This window comes from Myotis yumanensis, unplaced genomic scaffold (assembly GCF_028538775.1).
Source record: "Myotis yumanensis isolate MYYU_CA2020_CCGP unplaced genomic scaffold, mMyoYum1.0.hap1 SCAF_2, whole genome shotgun sequence".
Taxonomy (NCBI): domain Eukaryota; kingdom Metazoa; phylum Chordata; class Mammalia; order Chiroptera; family Vespertilionidae; genus Myotis; species Myotis yumanensis.
The window spans coordinates 83,565,173-83,585,755 of NW_027223753.1; the positions used below are offsets into that span (position 1 = coordinate 83,565,173).

Sequence of the window (20,583 nt, forward strand, 5' to 3'; positions counted from 1 at the left end):
TTGGCATTGCCCAATTTTAATAGATTTTGTTCAAATAAACTCTTAAAACATTTAATAGGTCTCTGGTTACCTTTTAACAATTACATTTCAAAAGTAACAAGCAAATGTCTAACTAAAAAGCCCAATAAAGAGCCCAAGTTCTTGGGTCACTCTACACATAAATCAACATCAGTTCACACCTTAAAGCTCAGAGTCTTAGATTGAGGTCTACCCAAAGCTTTGTTACAAGAAGAGCATCCACCATAAGGTCACTTCCCTGGCAGTAGAGGTCCCTCATACATGAAAGGAAATTGAGCAGAGCCCTTAGAACAGTCACTGTTGGGAAGGAAAATGCAACATAATCTCAAGAGAAGTATCTGAAATGTGGCATCAAATCAAAAATTTCCATTTCCATAACACTTAAGGTTACATCCACAATTTCAGATCTCTCTCTCAGCGGTGAACATCTATCCATCCATTCCCTCAGCAGATATTCAATAAGCTCTCACAATGTGCTAGGCCATACACCAGGCACACAGAACAATAGCTGAATATCAACATGGGGCCAAAGTCATCCTTCCAAATGCAAGTCTTTATTCCAGAGTGTTTAGGCCTTAGTATTATTTTGTTTTGTCTGTTGTGTGCTCCTTTTCACAGTCCTCCCTTCTGCTACCTGCAAACAAATTACATATAAACTAGTCACTCGCCGAAACCGGTTTGGCTCAGTGGATAGAGCGTCGGCCTGTGGACTGAAAGGTCCCAGGTTCGATTCTGGTCAAGGGCATGTACCTGGGTTGCGGGCACATCCCCGGTAGGAGATGTGCAGGAGGCAGCTGATTGATGTCTCTCTCATCGATGTTTCTAACTCTCTATCTCTCTCCCTTCCTCTCTGTAAAAAATCAATAAAATATATTAAAAAAAAAACTAGTCACTCATTGGCTTGATTTAGGAATAGGGTAGGGAAGAGAGACATACTTTTTACTTAAAGAGCTCTTTTAAATAAAGAAGTCTAGCTTGCTCTTTCAGAATCTAAGAGACTGCTGCCTTTGGGTAAGACAAACAGCCTTTTACAAGGAATAAGATAATGAGCGTTGCAAGGACCATGTGAACAATTCCATATTAGAGCCCACAGAAGGAACCTAATAAAGCCCAGAGATCTGGTATTCAGATGTGGGGGCGTGCGCTAAATAGATGCATTGACCTCAGTCATTATCTTTCTTTCAGGAGAATTTGTTGTAAACTATACACAAAAGCCATATATATGATAATAATCTCAGCACATCAGACTGTCTCCATACTGAACAGAAATAGTAATCCCCAAGGTGAAATACCTGCTGTGCCACGGATGACAATACTGCCATCTGATGCTGCAAAGCAGCAGGAAGAATGCTCGCTATAAGGGGTTTTGTTCACAATGGCATCCTTGCACTGCACTCCCCTCAGAAAAAGAATGAGCACCTGGCAGCAGAGACTAAGATGCAAAGGGGAGAGTGAGGAAAATTTACAAAAGATCTGGTTGCATAAGTGATGGGTAACACCTATGCATCATGAGAGCTGGTGAAGAAGAAAAGAGACCAAAATAACCTATGGCATTTCTTCACTTTCCCTCATATAGTTCATGCAAAGATTTATTAGCACACAAGCACATAGTCACACTGTAAATAAAACACCACAGTTTTGAAAAATATCAACTCTAACACCCAGATGGAGCTGTGTATAAATATTCACACAAACACACCCGCCACACATACATATTTATGGTTTCATTTAACTTTTTCTTCTTCAAAATCTTACAGAGAATTGAAACAAAGTGACCCTGGGCAAGCAGTTAATTTGTGGTTGCCTGTAGCATATTGTCTTGATTGAAGTTACTTGTTTCCACCAATAGAGGGCAGAACATGAGGGAAAGTTTTCTCTTCTGGGCCCATAGGTGCTTTAATCGAGGTTCTGATTTCACCCCAGAGCCACTTTCCCTGATTTCTCCAGTAGTACCTTCAGCGGCTGTTTCCCATCCCCCCTCACATTTATTTCTTTTCTCAAGTATTTCTTGAATCACTACAGGCTCTACATAGCAGATATAACATATAATAATTCTCTTTACACTATAGCACAGTGTATGGGATATATTAATAGATGCTCCCATTTATAGAACCTGCTTACCATTATGTAAGAGCAAAATCTAGTTTGTATGCTTCACCTCAGTGTCTCTGATGCTTAGAACATGCCTAAAACACGGTTAAGTGTACCAAGACCTGTGCCCTCACCTGTTTGATTGCTAATCCTAATGCTGGATAATTGATTCTTATAGTTGGACTTTTAATCACATTTTACATACAGGAATCCAGAAATCAGAGACGTCAACCACTTTTTACAAGGTTACACAGCTAGTGAGAACAAAACTGAAATTCAGACCCATATCTATTTGACTTTGAGACGTATTTGGTTTCTACTACTATACATTTATTCAAAGAAAAACAATAGAAAACATTTTATACTATACAAATATTAAATTGGTCTGTTCTCAATGAGGGGCAAAGGGGACTTTATTTATTGATTGCCTAGCAGGTCTCACATCCAGTAGGGGGCCTGTTGCCTATATTTTTTCCTTCACTTAATGTCAGGTCTTAACCATTTTTTTTTAATATATGAAAAGCTTAGTTGTACATATAGGACTAAGATCCTAGATCTTATTTTCATTGGCCTTGGGAAGAGGTTGTGCATTAATATTAGTTCTCACCCGAAGATATTTTTTCATTGATTTTTTAGGAAGAGTGGAAGGGAGGGGGAGGGACAGAGAGAGAAACCTCGATATGAGAGAGACATATCGATTGGTTGCTTCCCATACAAGCCCTGACCAGGGCCAGGGATCGAGCCTACAGCTGAGGTATGTACCCTTGACTGGAATTGAACCCAGGACCATTCAGTCTGCAGGCTGACACTCTATCCACTGAACAAACCAGCGAGAGTGTGGTTATCCATTTATGATGCATAGTTTGACACATGAGTTATAAGGAATCATGGTTTCCAAGCAACTGCTTTGCTCCTCAGCTTCAAAAGAAATAGGTATTTCTAGGTAACTCCTGCATCCCCAATGTAACAGTTGTCCTCCACTCTCCTGCCCTGCTTTCCACACTTGCCACCTCCCCAGCCTTTTAGCATTTTCACCAGATTCTATGGCTCCCCATTTGTGTTTCCTCTTTTCTTCTAGGTTTCCGTAAAATTATGGTTAAAATGAAAAGAATATGAGTCAAAAGAAGGTATATGAGGTTCCTTCTTCCTAACCTCCCAGAGCTAAAGTCCTCAGTAGAGCTACAGAAATGACTTTTAATGTTTCAAAGGTTGACTCAAATTGATTATTGCCCTTAGCTGGTCACAAGAAAGTTGTGACCATTCTCCTTGCTATAAGGCAGTGATGGCGAACCTATGACACGCGAACTCATTTTTTTTGGTTGATTTTTCTTTGTTAAATGGCATTTAAATGTATAAAATAAATATCAAAAATATAAGTCTTTGTTTTACTATGGTTGCAAATATCAAAAAATTTCTATATGAGACACTGCATCAGAGTTAAGTTAGGGTTTTTCAAAATGCTGACATGCTGAGCTCAAAAGGTTCGCTATCACTGCTATAGGGCATTTAACACAAGAAAGGCTTCCCAGTTCTAACTTCAAGATACTTGGATCATCAAGACATCACTTCAAAGTCTTTCTATATTCCAATGACAATAAGCAACTTTGTAAAGAAAATGTGTTGTTTTTTTTCGGATAGCAAAAAAGGGGTGATAAGTCAAATTGTGACCCAGAAATATATATATAATTTTGTGCTAGATATACACCTTACAATACATTTAAATTCCTTAAGTAACCAATAAGTACAGTACATTAATGTTGGGTTTTTAAAAATTTAGTTTCAAAGATTTTAAATTCTATTCCTTCCTTTTAACAGATGATCAGCAATTTTTGACACTGGGTCATGGGTCAAGCTCACACAGTCCCCTACTTGCAACTTTGTTTTTACAGAAAAATGTGACACACATAATTTATTTTTCTCAATAGCATGGGAAAAAGTTGAAGGTTGTCTATGTAGTGTACAATATTGAGGGAAGTGACACTAATAGGTCATAAAATTATGTTTTAAATAACTGTTAATTTTACCTGATAATGCAAGAAATAATCTGTTTGTTTCTATATATTTTTCAATTAAAATTTTAAGGGTAGAATAGGAGCAAGCAGTATTTTTTTAATCAAATATATTTTTCTCATTTTTATTTATTTCATTGGTATCTCTTATTAAATGCTAGACAAACAGACTTGTATAGTTTTTATAGAATAAAACATCTCTAGTGGAAACCAGTCATGGTTGCTTTATTTGATGCCAGAAACTTGAAGTGGATTGTCAAGATAATAATAAGAGGTTCTAAAGAGTCCGTTTTAGTTTTAAAATAAAGGTGTAAGCAGCCCTTAAGCAACTCAAATAAGCTGCTTAATTAAATGATAATATCAATAGAAAAGAACATCATCAGAGCATAATGATTCTCATAAGAAATATGCCAGCTTAGGCAGGGTAATTATAAAAATGAATTTGGTATAAAATTGAAATCTTTACAGCACTCCTTCTTGGCCAGTTCTATATAATTGCTTAAATAGAGTACTTATTTTTAAAGCTATCATTTCCCGTCTCCCTTAATGATAGCTGGATGGTTATAACAAACATTGACATACAAAATTGTTCTGTTTGACTAACATTTCTTCCCGGATAGGGTAGAATTTAATTTTACTCTAATCATCAGCATCTCAAAAAATATTATTTTCCTAGTGATATATCAAAACAAAATATTGATATCTGATGCTCAATTTATGTATATTATGCTCTTCTCTTCATAACTAAAAGTGTATAGAGCTGAGAAGCTGTGAAGTCCCCTCCATTTTAATCTCGATGATAGACTCCCAGAACTTGGCAGGTTCAAAGTAGTGGCCTCTCATATCGCCCTAGTGCAAATTTTGTAGGAGTACCATCTTTATCTTTAGTAGAACGATGTGACTGTGCAGCAAAGGAAAACAAGAAGGAAGTAACACATTGGTCATTAATGGAAGGAACATGGCCTGGAGTCAGAGCCCATTTGATAACATAAATATCTGACTTTGATTGTGTCACTTAACTCCTCCAAATCTCAGTTTTCTTATTTCCTACCTCAGAGTATGTGGTGAGGATCACATGAAGTAACTAAATTCAAAGAGCTTAACACAGTAAAACAAAAAAGTTAGTTCTTATCAATTTCTCACTGTGATTCATGCTAATGCAGCCGGTGTGCCCTCTCCTACAGAGTGTCCCCATCTGTCACTTGTTCAAAGTCTTGTCTGAACATGGCCGAGGGAGGTACCAGTCATTCACTAAGTCAGCTCAGCTGTCAAGTCTGCGGCATTATTTACATCCCAGTTCAATGCAACAAGCATTTATTAAAGCATTCCTTCATGCATAGCATTCTTCCTTAAGTCATGGATAACACTCCTGGAAATGTTTATAAAGGGCAAGAAGAAATGGTTGCTATCTGTAAAGATGTATACATTTTGAGATGAAGGGTATAGACCTATGTACTTTCTTTTTTGGCAGCGACAGTGAAAAGTGTGCTGGTATAAAAAACATAGGTGTGGATAGAACAAAAATCTATGCCTAAATTACCCAGTAATACACGAGATTTCACCGAGTAAGGCATTATAAGGTAGCTTCAGATTGTTCCCCTTTGTAGTGCATTGGTGTGTCTCTATGTGGATGAGGAAGCAGGTATACGTGTAGAAAAAGTCCCTTTACATGTTCAAGTGTCAGGAAGTTTGCTTCTGCAAGGCAGTTCCTGGATAGAGGCTCCACTAGCCCCTCTCTCATGGATGACAGCTTTTTCTCTGTTGTGTTAGGTCATGTGCATGATGGAGCGAGCCAATGAAATGAATGACCAGTGTTTAAGGAAATCAGATTAGACATGCCAGAATATTGGCTTGACTAAAATCAGCTGTTCTGCATTTTTAGATAAGTTTCTATAGAGATCTGTACTGTGCATTTTTGAAGGAGTTAATGTAAAAAAAAAACAGAATATAAATGTTTGAAAATAATTTTTGGTTGGTGAGATAAAACAGTGTCTTCTTGAAGTCTCCTACAATACACCCACATAACAATTCTGCTCATCAACATATACCTCCTCTACAGCAGGCTGGTGACAAAACTATAAGGTAATGCTCCTTTGTTCTTACTTTCTAGCTGTATTTCTACATTCTTGCCTTCATGCCACAGACCATTAATTGCTCCTGCACAGCCTACCGTCACCACATCTGACCAAGGTTAAGCACCTGTAATATTACCAGCTGGTCTTACTCCTTTCCATTTAATGTAATGAGATGTATATCCTCACTGTCTATCAAAATGTGTACATTTGGATGTTTTAGTGCCTGGAATTCTGTTTCTATAAACTGGATCAGACTTTGGGATCAAGTTGAGAGGCTGAGCCCTGAGGGGTCACAGGTAATCTTGGTACCCAAACTATGGGCCAGCAGAACCAGGTAGAAGGGGACCAGCCCACAGGACCCAGGGGGAATTGCTATGGGGCAGTCTGCCTCAGAATTACCCTGGCTACTCTCCTCATCGACATAGCACAAGCCTGGCTCTTACTGAATCCCTCTGAGGGCTCAGTGGGGTGGAACGGTTGGTGAAGATCCTCTCTCACGCCCTACTGACTGGCTCAGAGAGAAGGGGACACAGCCTGCTGGTACCTGGGTGCACATTCACAGCAGTAGGATTGGGTGAGTGTCAGAGCAAGTGCCACAGGTGCATTGTTATTCATCTTCAATGAGATAGCCCTATAATGTTTTGAGGAGAATATTTTGGCCCACATTTTGTCTTTTTGTTTGTGTCTTAAAGTTCCTGGTCTTTTGTAGCAAGTTCTGAGGTTCTGAAATTGTACCCCTCTATGGTGAGAATCCAGGCCCTGACACTTCTAGTCATGTGACCTTAAATCTCTCTGAGGTTCAGTTTAGGCCAGTGATGGCAAACCTATGACACGCGTGTCAGAGGTTACAAGCACACTCATTTTTTTGGTTGATTTTTCTTTGTTAAATGGCATTTAAATATATAAAATAAATACCAAAAATATAAGTCTTTGTTTTACTATGGTTGCAAAGATCAAAACATTTCTATATGTGACAGGGCACCAGAGTTAAGTTAGGGTTTTTCAAAATGCTGACACACCGAGCTCAAAAGGTTTAGGCATATGTGAAGTAGGGATAATAGTTCTTTTCTCTAGGGTTGTATTAAATTGCATATATGAAGCATTTTAGAATAACTGGCATGTAATAAATATAGTAAACGTTAACTATTACCACCATCATCATCAGTAGCAGCTACAACAGCCTTAGGATCATTAAAAGTCCTACCATCTTTGGAAAGCCCTGGTTCTCAGAGGCAAGAGACCTGCCGTGCAGGTAGGTCATACCAAACATGGCCAAACCACTCAGGATGAATAATACCTGTATCGATGCCATTCTGCCTCATGCTGAGGACCGTGGCTATTTTTAACCACACTGAGGGGAACAGATCTACAACCATTCCTAGACCCTTTAGTGAAATTGTTTTGTAGTTCCTGCGTTTCAAGAGTGCTTTTGTTTCATTAATTTAGATTCAGAATCATTTTCTGAATACACTCCAACAAAATAACATCCAAAGCATAAACAAACAGGAGAAAACAAAAAAAGCCTTTTATTTTTAGGTAATTTTACTTAACTATTAATTTTACTAAACATAATTTAACTTGTTTTAAAAAACACACACAATTTCCAATTATGGTTTTTCTTCTATTTTATTCCTATGAAACTCAAAAGTACTGTCTTTAACTATCTAGACAAATAAGATTTTGATAGGCAGCAGGAGTCATGGTCTCCTGCCCTAGAAATAAAAAAAGGAAGGGGTGATAAGACAGGAAAGGAAACTTGGGTATCAGACACTGTGGTAGGCAGAATCTAGGCCAGAACCCTGATCTCGTCCATGTTGTTTTTACACCTGGTGTGATCCTCTCCTCTTGAGTGTGGACTGTGACTTGCTTTTACTCACAGAATGCAGCCAGGGTGACGGGATGTCACTCTGTAATTATGTAACACAGGGAGACTCTCCCTGTGCTGGCTTCATAAACAGGTGGTCTTGATCGGGTGCCTCACAAGCAAAGAACTAAGGGTGGCCCCTAGGAACTGAAGGTCCTCTAGTCATCAGCCAGTAAACACCCAGGTTCTCCAATCCTACAACTGCTAGGAGCTGAATGCTGCTGACAACCACGGAAGCTTAGCCTTAGCCCAGCCTTCAGATGACACTGTGGCCCTGGTCAACACCTTGGCTGTAGCTTTGTAAGACCCTGAGCAGAGGACACAGCTAAGCTGTGCCCAGACTCCTGCCCAATGTGAGATAATAATACATGTGTGTGTTTTTAAGCCGCTAAGTTTGAGCTGATATGGCTATGCAGCTTGAAAACACTATACAGATGTCTATTGTTACCAGTCATGCGATTATTACTTTGCCATATATAGCTCTACTATATATGTGAAGAAGGCTTTCTGTACATTTTTATAGAGAGAAAGCTGATACTTGAGGATGTTAATAACTTGCCTGGGCCACTCATCTTCCTTGAGGTATAGTTGCAATTCATAGAGAGAAGAGATTTCTGTGGTTTCTTGTTTCATCTCTTGTTTTGGTCAAAATGTGCCAATTTGAATAAATGGTGTCTTTGCTTATCTTTTACTTTTCATAAGCGGGATGAAAAAGATTTTAAACACCTGCTCCATTTATTCATCACATTCAGACTGATGAGACAATACCTTTTAGAAAGTCCTTGCTCCCTGGAGAAACCTATAAATGCAGCTAACATTTGAAATAATTTTAAATATTTTGAATTACAAAATAAGTATAAGTATACTAGAGACTGGGTGCATGAAATTTGTGCACTTGGGGGGGGGTCCCCTCAGCCTGGCCTGCGCCCTCTTGCTGTCTGGGACCCCTCATGGGATGTCCACCTAAGCCGGCAGTCAAACATCCCTCTCACAATATGGGATCCCTTGCTCCTTACCACCTACCTGCTTGCTCCTTACTGCTCAGCTCACTGCTCCTTAGTGCTGCCACAGAAGCAGGAGAGGCTCCCGCCACCACCGTTGCACTCACCAGCCGTGAGCCTGGCTTCTGGCTGAGCAGCCGCTCCCCCTATGGGAGCACACTGACCACCAGGGGGCAGCTTCTGCATTAAGCATCTGCCCCTGGTGGTCAGTGCACATCATAGCAACCAGTCGTTCCAGTTGTGACTTTTATTATATAGACTAGAGGCCCGGTGCACGAAATTCGTGCACTGGGGGATGGGGTTCCCTCAGCCAAGCCTGCCTCTCGGTCTGGGAGCCCTCAGTGGATGTCCTACTGATGGCCACAGTCTGGCAGCAGAGGCTCGGTGCAGCCGTCCCCGTGTGTGTGTGTGTGTGTGTGTGTGTGTGTGTGTGTGTCTGCTGGGGGCCTGCCCCCAGCCCCACCACATAGGCTCCAAGCAGTTGCCGGGTGTGTGTGTCCACTGGTGGTCTGCTCCCAACCACATTGGAAGCTCAGAGTAGGCGCTGTGTGTGTGTGTGTGTGTGTGTGTGTGTGCGCATCTGCTGGAGGCCTACCACCAGCCACACCCTGAAGGCTTCAAGCAGGCGCCCCTCTCTGTTGATCACTCAGGCTCCTGGCCTCCACTGCATGTTGTACTCTCCCCTGAGCTGTGGCCAGGGTGGGGCGCCCTTCCCTACTGTGGGATCCCCAGGGCTACCTAGGGAAAGGCACACAGGGGGGCTGGCTGCAGGCCGCCCTTTCCTGCTCCGTGATCGCTGCTGCATCCCACGGGCAGGTGCACACAGGGAAAGGCTGCAGGCTGCCCTTTCCTGCTCCGTGATCGTGGCTGTGATCCCACGGGCAGGTGCACACAGGGAAAGGCTGCAGACCGCCCTTTCCTGCTCCGTGATCGAGGCTGCGATCCCACGGGCAGGCGCACACAGGGGCTGGCTGCAGGCCGCCCTTTCCTGCTCCGTGATCGCGGCTGTGATCCCACGGGCAGGTGCACACATGAGAATGCGGGTCCAGGGCAATCCGCCAGCCCCGGTCTGCCAGCAGGAGCGGTTTTTGGGTGATCGCCTGCACTCACGCCCCCAACCTGCTCTCGCGGGTTGGGGGCGTGACTGTGGGCAGACGCCGCAGCCACCCCACCAGCGGCAGGGGAATGCGGGTCCGGGCAACTCGCCAGCCCCGGTCTGCAAGCGGGTTGGGGCCGTGAGTGAGGGCGATCGCCCCCTCCCCCCACCCTCTTCCCGCTCTCGCCGGTTGGGGGCGTGACTGCAGGCTGACGCCGCCAGCCCGGGTCTGCCCTCAGGAATGCGGGTCCAGGATTACCCGCCAGTCCTGGGCTGCCAGCCGGAGCGGGTCGGGGGGGCTATCAGGCGGGTTGGGGCGTGAGTGCAGGCGATTGCAGCAGCCTCCCCAGCCCTAGTCTGCCAGGGGGAGGGGGTTGGGGGCCTCTGCCTCCCCAGCCTTGGTCTGCTGGCAGCAGCAGGTCTGGGGGGCGTGACTGCGGGTGGAAGCCGAAGCCGCCAGGCCAGCCCAGGTCTGCTGGTGGGAGAGCCGGTTGGGGTCTTGGCCAGTAGGGGACAGCTGCGGTCACGCCCCGCCAGCCCTGGGTTGGGTCGCCCGCCATCCAGGTCACAGATAGCAGGCCTGGATGGGGGAGGGGCAGGCACGATGGCGCTGCCCAATCCTGCCGGCAATATGCAAATTAGCCGCCATCTTGGTTGGCGGTTAACGGCCATCTTTGCTGACAGCTAATTTGCATATTGCCCGTGATTAGCCAATGGGAAGGGTAGTGGTCGTATGCCAATTACCATGTTTCTCTTTTATTAGTGTAGATTACTGCGGAGGTACTTGGGTTCTTTGAACAATTCTTACTTCTTTGTAACTAAAAGACAGTGATTTAAAAGGTATATAATTTAGACTCTAGTAATATTATACAGAAAGTATTTCAACTATCATTTCTAGAAATGGACGCTAAAGCTAAATGAATCCCTGTCTGGGAAAAAATAGTATTTTTTTTTTTTTTATAATTCTTCATTGCATTTATCCTGCAAAATTTGCAAAGATGAGAGCTTGATTAGCACTTGAAGATGTCTCTTCACCTTTCAGTTTTCTAAATGTTGCTAGAGACTTCCCACTCCTATATTCAGCCTAAAATCCTTCATGCTGAACAAATGTTATTAGCTTCCAAAATAAGGATAGAAAAAAGGGATAAAATCCTGACAACTAAAACTCAAGAGAAATCAAGATTTTGACTTTGCTTTTTTAAATCCTCCAAACAGTGCCACTAGAAGCATTCAGATAAATTACCTGGCCAATAGAGAAAACAATTATCTTGTTCCATCATTTATCCTGAAATTGAACCTGAAAAAAGAAGCAGAGTTGGCAGGCGAGGGAAAGAAAGAGACAGAATTTAAAATTCAGAGCCCGGCTTTAACTTAATATTTTAAGTCCCTGTGAATGCATTTTCAGATGCCTTTAGAAGTCAGGTGAGGTTGATAAATTTCAGAAGGTAATTCAAGCTGAAACAAAGGCCCTAGTACTTAGTTCATAGCATCACAACTTTTATTATTGTGGCTTTTCTGATATTAAATAAAAGAACATTGTGCTTTATAGGATTTTATAAAAAAAACACTGTAGAAACACTAACAATCTAAATATTTTTGCCTCAAAAAGAATCTAAAAATTTCTGTTTTCTAGGTATTAAAAAATGAGGATAGAATTAGTATGTGTGAAATTTCATTTGTAGCTATATTCCTTTGGTTTCACAAAACTGTATCTTAATCTAGATATGTCCACTAAAATGTTACTAAGCCTGAGTTATGTTACTTAATTCTACTGAGCCTATTTCCTTGGCAGTAGAATAGATATAAAGACATCTGTCCCATCTACCTGACAGGGTGTTGATAGGATAACATGAAACTATAGAAAATGAACTACTGTATGAAACAGTATAGTATTATTAATAATATGTTCCCCATCATATACTTCTTTAAAATATATTTCAAAAGGGGTACATGAAAATGTATAACATTAGTTGGTAGGGAGAGAATTGTTTCATTTGTATAGCCTTTTTAAGCTTTCAAATTCTGAATAAGAATGTATTGTCTAATCAAAAATAAGTAGGTACAATTAAAGCTAATAACTAAACATTTAAAAAGCATGTTCCCTGTACTTGAACTTCTTTTCAAGGCCAAATCCTTTAGGCCTGTCATACTACCATGGTTGCCTCCCAGACAAAGGGTTAGACAAGGGAGCAGTCCAAACTTCCTCTGTGCTGTGCTCGGTCTGTCCCCAGAGTCTCACACTCTGACATAGGCATCTCCAGAAATGTCGCAGTTTCCTCTGGTCAGATTCCTTTGCTGGATTGGAAGGGAAGAACCCTCTTCATACTTTGGACTCGCCCGATGTACCTCACCTGACTTCTCACTCCTTTAACAAGCATACTATTACTTTGGGCTGCTCTCAGTCTCAGAACACATTCAATGGAGTCCTACAGGTTCTCTCTCTCTCTGGGTTTGCTTACCTCTACCCATCTCTACTCCCACCACCATGACCTTTTCACATGCCATCCAGGCTCAAGTTTCACATTGTCCTAAAAGCTTCCCATCTACTCTCATTATTGCCTGTTTCTGAATTCCCTTCACTGCTGACCAGTTGTCAGGCAAAAGCCAATAATTTCACTTCCCCAGGAGTCAGGCATATGTATTTGGGAAAGGGATGTTTGCAAAGGTACAAATGCTTCTTCTGCTATTAGTACATCTTTCTGGACTAGGATGTTCTAAGTTGTTTTAGCAACTCATCAAAACAAGTGCCATCAGGAGACTGATTTCATCTATCTGCCTACAAGGAGAAGACCTGGTGTTCTGGCTCATCCTGAAGACAATATGAAGAGAATCACTGATTTCAACCTATACACTCAGATGTGTTTTATAATCTTATTCCTTATGGCTGAGATCTCTTTATAATTTGGCCTGGTCAGATATACACCCCTGACTTCACATTCCAAATGCAAGGATATATTATCTTATGTTTTGCTTGAATTAATATCTTTGTTTTCATCAACTGCTGCAGTTATCTGGACTTGTGTGTGGACTGACCATATTTATATCTGTGTGAATTTCCTGTCTGAAACAGCTACATTTTACATCAGGTTTATTCTTGGGTGTTTAATTTGCAGATAGCTGTATATAATTTAAAACTGTAAGTTGCATGAAGATACCTTGCACCCTCTATTTTAACTCCTTGCAGATTGACATTACCATTTCTCTCCATGAATTTAAATCTGCCTAACTCTGCCAATTCTGAAAAAATTCAGACGCAGACTTTAATAGATTAGGCTTCTTCAAGGAGCAAGGGTGAGACATTTCCACAAATATCTATGGACCAATCAGGTTTCAGAAATGACTAAACTAAATAACTTCAGTCAAAGGGAACATAATTTTATTTTCTCCTAAAGTTTTTTTTAAAAATAGTGATTGAGTACCTACCACATGCTTGGCACTATTCTGGTGATGCATGAATGGAAAGAATAAACAGAATCTTCTCAAAAATTGTTGGTTGGGTGGGAATAAAAGCAGTGAACACACACTATGATTTCAGATAATGGTTAGTTTTGTAGTAGAATTAAAACAGGATGATCGAATGAATAGCAACCAGGGGATACTGTCAGGTGGGGGGATTCAGAAAAAGCTGTCTAAGTGGGGGCAGCATCCAAACTGTGATTTGAATTAAAAGGACCCAGCAATGTGATGATGAGGGAAGACTATTACAGACACAGGGAGCCATTAATGCAAAAGCCCTAAAATATTGTGTGAGAGAGGCAAACACAAAAGCCAAATTATGGACACGGTGAATAAGGTCCTGAGTAGGATGAGAAAGAGTTAGGGCCAGATCATGTAGGGTTTTCTAAGGCAGACTAAGACAATGATACTTTATTCCAAATGAGTAAGAGATGATAATGCTCACTCTTACTGCCAGATAGAGAATAGATTATGCATGAAGTGTGTGTGTGTGTGTGTGTGTGTGTGTGTGTTTGCAAGAGTGGAAGCAGAAGACCAGTAAATTATTCACATAAGAGAGATGGTATTTTCAAACACGATAATAGTGGTGAAGATGGAGAGAAGTAGATAGGTTCAGATTATGTTATTTAAGCAACAAGAGGTTCCTAGAACAGTGATTATCTGGCATATCAAACAATACCTTATATGTGCCCAGCTTTAACACAGAAAAGAATGCAAAAAAGCTAACAGCACATGAGCAGTTACTTTACATTACAGCATTGTTGAGGTAGAAGGGACATCAGGGGTCCCTTCACAGATGAGAAGACATTGAAACTTGTAGGTAAGTAATTTACTTACTCAAGGACATGCAATTAACTAACTCCAGACCAAAGCTACCTCTCATACCCTGTCTGGCTCACTGCTAATTTGAAATTTGCCCTTTGGGTCACATTATAGTTGATAGTTCAAAGCTGCAGGTTTCTTAAAGAAAATCTCAGAAAGATTATATAGACACTAGTGGCCCAGCCTGCACCCTCTCCAATCTGGGACCCCTCGGGTGATGTCCAACTGCTGGTTTAGGGACTGCCGGTTTAGGCCCGATCTTACATGATCGGGCCTAAACAGGCAGTCGGACATCCCTCTCGCAATCCAGGACTGCTGGCTCCTAACTGCTCACCTGCCTGCCTGCCTGATTGCCCCTAACCACTCTGCCTGCTGGACTGCTCGCCCCCAACTGCCCCCCCCATCCCGGCCTGCTCGCCCCCAACTTCCCCCCCCCCCCCCCCCCCCCGCTGGCCTGCTTGCCCCCAACTGCCTCCCCTGCCTGCCTCATGGCTCTCAACTGCCCTCCTCGGCTCTCCTGCTCACCCCCAACTGCCCCCACTGCTGGCCTGCTTGCCACTCAATGCCACCCCTGCTGGCCTGATTGCCCCTAACTGCCCCCCCTGCTGGTCTGCTCACCCCCAACTACCCTCTCCAGCTGGCCTCATGGCCCCCAAGTTCCCTCCCCTGCCTGCCTCATGGTCCCCAACTGCCTTCCCCTGCTGGCCTGCTGTTCCCCAACTGTCCCCCCTGCCAGCCTGATTGCCCCCAACTGCCCTCCCCGGCTGGTCTCCCTGTCTAATTAGCATATTACCCTTTTATTAGTATAGATAGGCACCTCAGATTTTCTAAGATTTTGATTGGCTGTGATAGAGAAGTTAAGTGTCCTGGCTCAGAGAGAGGGTATTTTAGAGTTTAGGATGGACAGAGATTTGACTACCTTTCTATATCCCTGTGTCCATTATTGGTACTTCTTTTTTAAAAATATATATTTTTATTGATTTCAGAGAGGATGGGAGAGGGAAAAAGAGATAGAAACATTGATGAGAGAGAATCATTGATCAGTTTCCTCCTGCACACCCCACATCAGGGACTGAGCTGCAACCCAGGCATGTGCCCTTACAGGAAATCAAACTGTGACCTCCTGGTTCATAGGTCGATGCTCAACCTAAGTTATTGGGACTTCTTTGTGCCTGATAACACAAGGGGAACAAAAGTGGGGGGATGTTTTTCCTCCCAGTAATGATGTAAAGATATGAAACTAAATTATTTTATGAGTCAGAGAACTTTGGAACAAGCAGTAGAGTAAATGAAATCTTAAGCATTATACTAAATTTAAAAAGAGAATTTCAATTTTGCTTGCTTTGAGAGCTCATACACATTTAAATGAGAAGTTCTGGACTTCTTAAAGACTCTATTTGCAACTCACTCACCAGGGCCTGATTGAAAGAGCCCAGAAATACTTTCTGTTCACAAGATGAATTGTCTACCATTTGAGACATGCTACAGCCATAAATTATTTTCTAATGTTTGCTGTTCTACATCCATAACTAGACTTGCTTTATTTTCATGTTAAAATATGACAAATACGTTTACCTGCCAAGGAGACCATTAGTCTAAAACTAAATGTATATGAGCATATGTCTCAATTATAGGGTATATACAGTGTGGATTCTACTTCAGAATCCTAGTTCATATAACATATTATTTCTAAGTATTCTTTCCATAACAAATATATTCTGATGTGTTTGAGAGGCAAGACACTCTTTAAAGGAGCCATACCTGTAGTGTGCAGTGTGAATTTAAATACGAGGGCAGACACCTGACGTATGTTTTATGTCTTTGTATCCAGGTAGGGTCTACATTCTAGTTACTCAGTTATGCAATGATATGTGAAATTTTCTCCTAGTTAATATATCCTCTCTTGCTCTTAGGTCGAAGGTCCTGGGTGAAAGGTTCTTTCCCCGATTAGTTTCCTTATTTTGGTAATATGACACTCCCTATTTCCTGCACACTTAATGTCTATAAATGACAACGATTATACCCACCAATATTCACATAGTTATAAAAATGCACCATAACTTCAGTGTTTATTTATTGATTTGTTTATTTATCTAGTTATTCAATGGATATTTGTTGAGCACCTACTATGTATACTGCAATAGATTTTTAGTCAGAAAACATAAACATTTCAACTTTATTTTTTGGAGGAAATTGAAACATAACAATTCTTTTGTATGCTTAGATTTACACAGTTAAACCTTTAAAAATGTTGTTTATTTATGTCTTCGAAGAAATGAGTCTTTAATTAGTATATGCTATCACTAGGTGATAATAGACTGGTGGTCTAAACTCCATGCGTTTCAGTGTTGTTGTTTTTTCCCTCTCTCCATCAATTCATCATTTTTATTTACATGTCAATTTAGAAATTATCAATGTGAGCTTTAAATGTGCTGGTTCCATAAATAGAATTTCAAGAAATAACTATATTACTATCAATGCCTTTCTTATGGATTCTTTTTTTCTAAGGTCCTTGAATACTATTTTGAAGGTAATCTACACAGAGAATAGAGTAGGATTCTGGGAAATCAAGTCAGCTGAATATCAAAGTTTTTGTCCATTCCCAGTTTTCATATTTCAGTCAGTTGTAAATGAAATAAATGGTGTGCCTTAGATAACATGGACTAAAGACACCTTTAATTTTCTTTTACCATCTTTTATTCATCTTATCCATTTCATTCATAAAACTAAAGTCCAAGTCAAGATCTCATCTGGGACATTTAAGAGAGTCTCAATGCTTTTCAACTCATTCTCTATTATTCCATACCCCAAGCTATTTACTCAGGGTTGCATATTAATTTTTCTAAAGCATAGCACCAGTCTAATCACCCACCCATTCAAACACTTCCAAGTGAGTTCTCATCATCTCCTAAATCAAGCACAAACTTCTTCACGTTATACTAGGGCTGTAAAGTGGTCCCAAACTCTCCAATTAAGCTGCCTAAGAGCCCCTCAAGGCTATAATAGGCTGAGATACAACTTTTTGCAAATATTTCTTTCCACTACCATAAAGACTTTCCTCATGCATTCTAAACCTGTGTTTTTTACGCCTTTTTCTTTGGAGAAACTCCACTCATGCTCCTTAAAGTCAGTCATTGCCTTGCCATGCCTCTGTAAATTCACCCTTTGGCCACGGGCTGTAATGCATGTCTTGTCTCTTTAGCAAATCGCCTTTTAAAAGGGCCTGCATCCTTTACAATAGACCATTACCTCCCCACTTCCCCAGAAATGAAGTTTCTTTTGCTGCTTTTTGCTCATTACAAAAGAAACACATTGTCATTATATATATATATATATATATATATATATATATATATATATATATAAATATATATATATATATTACAAAGTTAAAGAAACAGTGGGAAATAGAAATCATTCATAATTCTACCTATCCAGGGATAATTACAGTTGAATTCTCATGTATTTCCTCTTTCTTTTACAAGAATATTACCCTTTCAAAAGTTCTCAAAAGTAGATTTAAACTAGACACCAATTATTACAAACAGAAAATGAATAGAAACTCCACTGTAGAACACTTTGATTATTTACTTCTCATAGTTCTTTTCTTGTAAAAAGAACACATTCACATAATTCCCTTTATACAATCTAAATTTACTTCAAACTCTGGGTTCTCATGTTTAATGTTTTTGTGCTGAAACATATAAATATGCTCTAGAAAATGTACAGTCCCAGTAATATTTAAGTAGGTACCTGCAAAAATCAGTGGAAATTCCTAATTGAAAGGAAAATAGAAAAGCCTGATATTTCACTTTAAGCTGAGAATTTCATGATGTTCTATAAATAAACCTTTTTGCCTCATTGGCAATGTATGTAGCGAAAGTCACAGAATGACAACATTCTTGCCTACCCACTCAGTCAACTGTGATTGGTTAAGGTTAGGTAGGTAATCAAAGCCCACAGATACTTCTTTGTATAGATAATTCCAGCTCTGATTAACCTGACAATCACATTCCAAAATTAAGTTTTCTGCTGGAAAAGAGCGACATTAAACAACTGACGAAAATCCAAGTGACTAATGAGTATCAAAAAGTCCCATCTACCAAGTCATAATAGTTCCTAAATATTCTATTTATTGCAGGACCACCTCCCTCACATAAGACGGAAAAGAAAGCTCTTTGCATTATTATGTTGTTATATAATGTGTTTGGGAGGTTTCATTATAATCCATTTTAGCCCCTTTTTTATATCATTGGTATGCTTACTGAGGGCCAGTCTTTGCAGGAAGGGTGGACAATTTTTAAATGGTTTTGTGTTCATAAAAATATTAAAATTTGGCAGCTCCAGGAATATCTCAGTTATAAAGATCAGGCTCTGTTAATCTTGGTAAGTGGGTCTGCATCTGTGTAGAGATTTCTGATGCTTTCTACATGAATGAAAACACCTTCAAGGTCTGGCTATTAACACTGATGTTGTCATTCCCAATGAAGTCCCAGGGTGAGTTTTTCTATATGTATCTATGTCTAGATATATCTTAAAATAACTAGAGTCAAGTTATTTAAGTTAGAAGAAATGGCATCTTTGGGTTAGAAGGGCTTTGTGTAGGCTTTAGGAGGTCTATAAAATCTCTAAAATGACATATTGTTATCAATCTTTGTGCATTTTCTTGCGGGCTGATGACCCTAAAATGCCTAATAACCCTTGCTCTACATTAAATACAGTTGAGCAAATCTGCTTTCATGTTCATGCAGGTAAGTTATAGCAGTTTTCTGGATAGTTCTTGTATCTAAAGCAATTAAGCAAAAGGCAGGAAAAGTCCTTCTACGAAAACTCTAGGAATTTTTGCTAATAACACGATTTCAAGATGAGTTGTTTTTCTAAATAATGGACAGATTAATGATAAATCAGCTTTATAACCATACACAATTAAGAGCGATGATAAGTGAAAAAATATCAGTATCCCAGAGAATTGCCTTTATGTAGGTGCTTATTAGGGTGTTATTAGCAGCCCATGTTTAAGGCTGCAAAATAACTCGTTCAATGGAATGTCTTGACACTTCTGTCAGGATGTCATGGGGAAAGGCATTCCTTGCATTGCAGTGAGCCCATCTTCATGAGGAGTCCTGGGAAGAATCCCCACTTGATCTCTGCTTCAAAATTAATTGTCCTTAACATAAGTAATTATTCCTTTTGTATTGATTTATGGACATTGAGAATTGTGCTAAGGCACCTGGATGTTATCTAGCACAGAGTGCTTAAGATAGATTGTAAATGATTTTTATTGTTACTATTAAACTAATAAAGTTTATAAAGTATGTACTTCAGAAATCAATTACAGAAGACTCAAGGATACCCTATAACTATATCATAGGCATTTGAATTCCCATATATTTTCTTCTTGAGTGGCAGAAAGAATGAATAACAAGTAGCAAACTGGCTACAGTTGTGTTCCCACAGAGAACTGCATCTCATAGGTAAAAGTTAAGTCATCTGTCCTATAAGTGGAGGTGGGGAAAATATTGGGACTTGTTATTAATTTGATCAGGTTTCTGTTTTACCAGCCTACTATGTGAACTCACCTAGAGAAGAGTTTCGGGTCATCACAATACATATGTTTAGCCTCTTCAGCTCGACCTTGCATCCAACTTTATTTTTAATTTTTTCTTGTACTCTTTTTTGGGGTAAGAGGTGTCACACACAAAAATTGAGGTTATCTTGTTAGAGCGTATATATCTTTGCAAGCTGCTGAGTTCCTTTCCAGAAAAAAAGGTAAATACATAAATTTTAAAAATGTAATACATGTACTTGCTATTGGCTTTCCTGTTTCTAAGTCAATCAGCAAAATGTTCAAATTTTTGGACTTAGCCATGGGGAAAATTACTTTCATTCTCACATTATAGAGCATTGTAATCTAAGTGAATGCATAGATCCATTCTGAGAAACACTTCCAGTCTATTCAAATTATTAATTAAAATTCAAAGAATACTTTGATCTAGAAAAAGTCTCATTAGTAATGCAAACCTAATATTATGAAACAGTCTCCTCTGTATTAATACAAACTGATGCTTTCATATCATCTTATTCTATTCCATTTGCAATATGTTGGTATGTTTCTAAATAAAATGGAGAAACAACACTAAATAATTAGTAT

The 20,583-nt window shown here is 40.2% G+C and overlaps 1 protein-coding gene across 4 annotated transcripts in view; it reads right to left on the reverse strand.

The window, feature by feature from the left end:
- Positions 1 to 20,583, reverse strand: part of PHACTR1 (phosphatase and actin regulator 1) — a 523,468-nt gene that overhangs the window by 384,000 nt on the left and 118,885 nt on the right. The gene's annotated exons all lie outside the window — the stretch shown is intronic.